This window comes from Populus euphratica, unplaced genomic scaffold (assembly GCF_000495115.2).
Source record: "Populus euphratica unplaced genomic scaffold, PopEup_1.0 scaffold324.1, whole genome shotgun sequence".
Taxonomy (NCBI): Eukaryota; Viridiplantae; Streptophyta; class Magnoliopsida; order Malpighiales; family Salicaceae; genus Populus; species Populus euphratica.
In genome coordinates, this window is record NW_011500211.1 from 75,491 (window position 1) to 83,048 (window position 7,558).

Below are 7,558 nucleotides of genomic sequence, written 5' to 3' on the forward strand. Positions count from 1 at the left end.
TTGTTGATCCCAGGCCTCATGCCTTTCAAACAATGACCATGATTTGTTCGTAAACTGTTAAAGAATACTATCACGTTTATAATTACCTGTATAAACATGACAGGACCAGCTAGAGTTATTTTTAATTAATTAGACATTTAATGGCCAAAAAGTCTGATCTTAAAGATTTGAGATCCCCAACATATCAATTGTTCAGATTGACAATTCAATTCTAATGTCATCTAAAACATTTATGCTTTGCAATGATTGCAGGGTAATATTATATTCCTAAGATAATGTAAGGATTAAAACAATTTTCGGTCACCTCATCACAGCTCCTCTCTATAAGAGAACGCCTTGGACTTCAATTCTTGAAGGCAAGCCAGAGTGGCAAGAAAGCAGGAAAAATGGTGCCTTCAAGATCTTCCATACTTTCAATACTTGTGGCCCTACTCCTATCTCCATTAATAGTTTCACTTCCAATTCAGGATAGGTTTCTAAAATGTCTCTCAAAATATTCAGATACATCCTTTCCTTTTTCCACTGTCTTGTATACTCCACAAAACTCTTCTTTCACTAGTGTCTTGCAATCTTATGCTCAAAACCTCAGGTTCACCTTGCCTTCAGTACCGAAACCCGAGTTTATCTTCACTCCTTTACAAGAATCTCACATCCAAGCTGTTGTTATTTGCTCTAAGCAGCTTGAGATCCACCTTAGAGTCCGTAGCGGAGGGCATGATTATGAGGGACTCTCTTATGTTTCAGAAATCGAGAAACCTTTCATTGTTGTAGACCTTGCAAAGCTACGGTCCATCAGCGTTGATATAGGGCACAACAGCGCGTGGGTTCAGGCGGGAGCCACGAATGGCGAACTTTACTACAGAATTTCTGAGAAAAGCAAAACCCATGGCTTCCCAGCTGGTAGTTGCTCAACTTTAGGTATGGGCGGGCACATTTCAGGAGGTGGATATGGTGCCATGTTGCGAAAATATGGCCTTGGAGCGGACAACGTCGTTGATGCACATCTAATTGATGTTCATGGTAGACTTCTCAACCGAAAACTCATGGGCGAAGATCTTTTCTGGGCCATCAGAGGAGGTGCAGGGGGGAGCTTCGGAATTGTCACCGCCTGGAAGGTAAAAAATTACAGGGATCTTGATTTGGGCATGAACAACGATTCTAACACAAGTTTTGTTGAAGCAAGTGTTTTTGGTACTAAGTACTTCAAGGATAACTTCTACAGGTTGGTGCATGTGAAGACCGAAGTTGATCCTGATAATTTCTTCAGGCACGAACAAAGCATTCCACCACTTCCACTGCACATGAGATAAAGAAATTGAAGTGGAATTCATCTCCAGCAAAGCTTCGTTGGATCACTATTTTCACAAGTCTTGATCGATCTTCCTCTCTTTTTTTTAATACTTTAGCTAAATAAAGAAATGCCATGTTATGCAATCATGCTGTCTCAGGTTTATTTATTATAAATAAAAACTTTGTATTGTATAGTCCAATTTGTTGATGAAGAATGATGGAAAAATGTTTCGAGTTAAAATGGCCGACTAGAAAACACCCTTCCTGAGGTGTTTTTGCCACTGCTCTGATCAAACCTTTTTTCTTCTTTTTTCAAGTATGCCTCAGCTTAATTTTAATCCTTCCATCTCTCTGGTTTTTTTTTTTAATCTTTCTTTATTATTTTAAACTTTGTGCTAACTTCTTGAATCTTTTTAGAATATTATTTTAAGCACGTGTATAGGAACTACTAGAATTAAATTAAATATTCCAATAATAGCCATCGAACCTTATGGCATATGATGAGTTTGTTCACACATCAATTGAACGTTTGGGTACGAATCAATCCAAGGTTTCTTGTGAGCGTACTTAAAATCTTGGTTGCACATTCATTGTTTATATCAGCAACCTTAGTCAAACCAAAAGTTTAAAAAATAAAAGAAAGAAAGAGAGTTGAACTATATGGATTAATTTAAAATAGATTAGCTTGTCAATTTTGTCTTGGAGATTCTAATCCTATAAATATATACCAAGATAATTTAATATTTGTTCTACTAATTTTACCTTCTAAAACATACCCTCTCCTCCCACCATGGAAGTTGGTCTAGTAGTACAATAAGTTTTGTTTTTCAAAGGATCCATTAAATCTTGGATTGTATAATAGGATGCACTTCACCTTTTTATATAATAATTAAATAAATTATTAACAAAACACTAAAGTAAATCAAGGTTTTACTATTTATATAGATACAAAACACTATGAATTTGAACAATATAATAACAATGTTATCCTTATAAAAAAGCTTAATAAATTTTCGCCGCGAGGTTAATTATTATTAGATTGACCAAGGAAAATCATTATTCTCATATTTTTAAGTATAGTAAAATAATTGAATTATTTTTAAAATAAAATGATTAATTACACTTAAAAGCAAAAATTATTAAAATGATATCTAGGGAAATTTTTATATTTTTATCTTCTTTGTTCTAACCAAGTTTACTTAAGGATAACTAGTCATCTTTAAAAAATATAAAATATAATTTAAAACAACTAGTTGGCACATTCGACATATGTGCCACTTAATAAGAAGCTCTCATGATTTTTTAATGAGGCATGAGAGGGAGTCTAGTGGCCTAGCAATGAATTTTGGGGGAGTATTTGAATTGTCTCGATATTTTCTCCATTCCTAGGTGACGCGTGTGTCTTACTTACATCTAGTTTGATGCCAACAAACCTTTTTTTATCATTTTTTTCTCTTCTCTCTCTCTCTTCTCTTTAATTTCCATATCTGACTCTCTCAATTTTCAAAACATCCTTTCAATTTGTTTTTCTTTAGATTTGGTTTATATTATTTTAATTACTATTTTTTATTTCATATAATTTATAAAATTGAATTTTTTTCAATTTTATCTACTAATTTTTTTATCTGTCAGAGTTGGTGCTCATTCTTTTGATTTCTATTTGAGAAAAATTTTGAAATTGATTTTGTTTTAAGATTTCATCTCCAATTTGTTTTCTCTTATCAATTTTGATCTTTATTCTTTTTATTCTTATTTTTTATATTTTTATTATTTAAATTAATATTTTTTATTTTATCCTTTAATATTAAATTGGTTGTGAATTGAACTTTTTGGTTGAAACCCTGTTTAGAATTTCACAAGTTATGAGTTTGGAGGATTAACCTAAATTTAGGAGATTAACCCTGGTTTAGCAGAAACTCCAATCATTATATTTTATCCGAATAACAACAAGTTGAAAAAGAAAATAACACCTATCATCTCAATTTGTTTGTTTCTTATTAAAAACCAAATTATTGCAAGCATTCCCAAAATACCAAACTATAGCAAAGAAGGAAAAATACCACACCTTTATTTGCACAGACCCATACCATGCCATTCTATAATAAGAAAAAATCATATAGAGATTAATGAAAGTTAAATATTATCCTAACTAGTCTACCCTCGAGACCATAACTTCCAGATCATAAGTTAAGGTTTCAATCTTTATTTTTTTTTATGAAAAGACAATTTAAATTATTATTTTATAACATAACTCTTTTATATAAAAAAAAGTTTATGTAGGTAATTTATTCAAGATTAGAAACCATAAATAAAACTTTTAAAGAGCACCAAAATACCATATGTCTTATATATCTTATCGAAATGGGTTTTTGCATGTCAAAAGAGAAGACTCGAGAAAGTTATTGCAACTCTTAACTAAGGAAATACTTTTTGGATCTAGTCTCTAAACTCTCTTATCAATAATATTTTAGCATAAGGAAACACCTGATAAAAAATGCAATAATTCCTCTTCCTTTATCTTTTCCTAGTCCTAGAGTCTTCTTTTCCAAGATAAAGACCAATTCCAATTGAATTCATTCCAATATATCGTCTCTAAAATCTTAGCATTAAAATTTCCACAAACTGTACAAAGAGTTGCAAATCTAAACATTGTTGTAACCCAATTTTAGCTCATTAGCTTTTCATTTAATTATATAGGGTTTAAAATATAAAATTAAAAGATTAAAGATTTATTTTGATGAAAAGTGTGATTTGTCTACTTGCGTGAAAACTAAGGACTATAATGTGCCTTATTCTCAAGATAATCCTTATTTTTTTCAAAATAATTCTTATCTTCAAGCTAATCCTCATCCTTTTCAAGATAATCCTTACCTTGTTCAAGATAATCCTTATTTTCTTCAAGATAATCCTCAAGATAATGATTGTTGTCTTCTTTCGAATTCGATTCTAATTCAAACTTTACAAAAAGAGAATAAGTTTGATTGAGACTTTACTTCTCGCAAGCGATGGAACTCTTGCAGTATAATTACTAATCTCAGTGTACGGGAAAAAAAAAAGAAGGAAGGATAATTAGAGAGAAACCCTAAAAGAAAACACTCTAAAAGAAGACCATTACTAGAAACCCTAAAAGAGAAAAACATAAAAAAGAAAGGGAGCAGCAAACCCTATAATAGTCGTTGTCCCCTCAACCCCTCTATTGTTTAACCTAGTCTCCCTCAACGTCTCCTCCATCAGTTGCACGACTAGGTAAGTTCCTTCCTTCCTTATTAAAATAATTAACTAGTCACTATTGCATGTATGTATAAACCTTTCACGCATGGCTAGGCTAGATCTAACCAAAGAAAAAAAAGTTGTCTAGGTTTAGGCTTTAGGCCTCGTTGACCCACACTGTGTTTGTTAAGGATGTGTTTGGCAAAACACACCCTTATACCTTGGCCATAATTTTTATGCCCATTTTAGTTAGATATTTAATTAAACGAGCCCTTTTTAGATATTAGAAAATTCAAAAATATTTGGGAATCTTCATTGATTTATTTATAGGTCCCTCACATTTTATTTTATTTTTTTCTTATGTTTGTGTTTCTGGTAAATGTGTCAATTTGTGGACTATTACTGTTAAACATAAATATATCATGCAATATTTTTTTTTACTTCCATCTAAAAAGGGAAAATAATAATAAAGGATAAACAAGAAAAAAAGGACATAAAAAGTTTCTTCTTCAAATTTATTTTTGCGAAAATATTCATTAACGCTAGAATCAGGAGTATCATATTTTTGGTTTTGTGCGATATTTACCAATGCTAAAGTTGAAAATATTCGTAAGAATTGTTTAATAATGCCAGAATCAGGAACATGAAAGGAAGAATAAAAAAGGAAAAAAAAAGAATAAATTTTTAATAATTTAAGACAAATCAACCAATGCAGCCTATCTTAGGTAGGATGCTTAAGGGGTGATAACATCTTCCATTTTGTGTAACAAGTCCTGTATCATAGAATTTTTATTGACTAGTTAGGGTTTCTAATGACCATAATACTAAGTGGTGACTCCTTGAACACGATATTTTCCTCTAAAACAAAGAAGATGCCAAATATCTATATTTTTTTTCAATAGAGAGAATTTTTAAAGTCGCCACAATGTTAAGTGCGACAAATATAAAGACATAAACCACTTTGAAGTCCAAAAGAAAATGTCAATTTTCATTTCCCATAACCATTGAAGTTGCATTCTGCACACCCAAAACACACTCCTTCACATTAGTGATAATTGCACAAACATCACACTAAATAGCCAAAATATTTCCTGAAAAATTTTCCAACACCCCACTATTATCAAGTTGATGTTTTATATCCATAGAATTTCTCCAAGCTATTGTGGCATCATTATTACATCTACATAACCATTTCAACAATATTGATTTGGTTTTCTGCCAAGATAAATATGATTCCCAATCTCCCCATCTCTTGGCCTAATTAGAAAATTTCAAGCTATCTTCCTGATATTTGAAGTATTCATATCTCTACTCTAAAAAAAAATCTGTCCTGTTTGAAGATAATTTTCTTTGCCACTTAATAGGAATCTTAAACAAGAATATATAATAAATTGGAAGATTAGACTGCACAAACTTTATTAAACAAATTCTTTCATGTATCGAATGAATCCTACCCTTCCAAGAAAATATTTTAGAATTAATTAAATAAAATATTTTGACTTGATAAAAAAAACCTTTTATTTTAGAAAAAAATTATTTTTCTAAAAGGTATTCAACAAAACATTTTAATTAAAGTCTAATCCAATTAGGATATTACAAAATACAAAAAAAAATTAAATTAGACATTTTAATTGAACCCTAATCTTATAAGTAAAATTAATTCCATAATTAATTTAATTTATAATCTCAGTTTTAATAAAACAAATTTAATTGTTGACTCCATGATAACGATGATAATAATATTTAGAATCAAAATGTTTAATTTGCGGGGTTCCAAAATGATGGACCCAAATCCATCCACTTTAGGCAAGGCCGAGATAAAGTCCATGGAAATGCTTTCCTAGGGTCTCTCCTTGGGATTGGATTGGCAGGGGCTCCAACAGGCTGCTTGTTGGCAAACAAGACAGGTTCTAACGTACTCCTCTACCTCTTCTCTCATATGGCCAAAAGTCTCCTTCTTCGAGTGGCTGTGCAATCTGTCACTGCTATGAACGTGGTGTGCTTTGAGTGTGTTTGTTACTCGGTTATTATTATGACTGTAATTTAAAAAAATATTTTATAAAAAATATTTTTAATTAGAATTGAGTTAGAAAAATATATATTTAGTTAAAATTAAAATTGAATAAAAAATAATTTAATTTATTTAGTTAAAAATGATTTTGAAATTGAGATTGTAATATATATATATATATATATATATAATTTAAATATTATAGATTTAACTATTATTATTATATCATGAAATAAATAATATTTTATATAAAATATTTTTTATTATTTCATTCAATTATCTATAATTTCATTGCGTCTAAAATATATTCGATAATTTTCTTGGTTTCTTAAATACGCAATAATATAACTTATAAAATATAATTAAAAAAAATTAGAATTGTTATCAAATTCTGCAAATATTATATCATTAAATGAATAAAATAAAATTAAAAAATAAAAAATATTTTTTATTTTACTAAATTAGACTCTATTCAATGTATTTTTAGGTGTTGAACTAAACCCAATTAACAAAAACAATAAAATTATGCTCCATTGCAGCAGTTTCACTATTCAGTAAATAGTATAACATCGTCTCCCTTCTATCTCTGTGCAAAAAATATAGCAATTTTTTTTTCATGTGTAATTTACTGTGGAATCTATACACAATAAATTTGTTTGTCTCCTTAACTAAATATTTGCAAGTTACAGTTTACTTTAAGAGCTAAAAGCAACAGTAACTGTAGTGCCAAATGGGCACTTTAAGAACCTCAAATCATTATTTTATATGTAAATGGCTAAACTTGTATTTTCAGCCCCAAATATCACCATAACTATCGGTAATTAAATATAAGTTACAGGAATAGAATTATAACTCTACCCCTAGAAAAACCCTAAACAAAGCTCCGGAACAAAATAGTAAATCTGCCCATATCTTCTTCATGCTGCAGCAGCTCCTGCATGTGGTGGGAAGCCACATTAACATCAGCAGCTTTTGTTATCGCTGGGTTTGCTGCAGTGCGAGGGGCTACCCTCGCGCTCAAAATCAGTAGCGGCAGAGTGGCGGGGG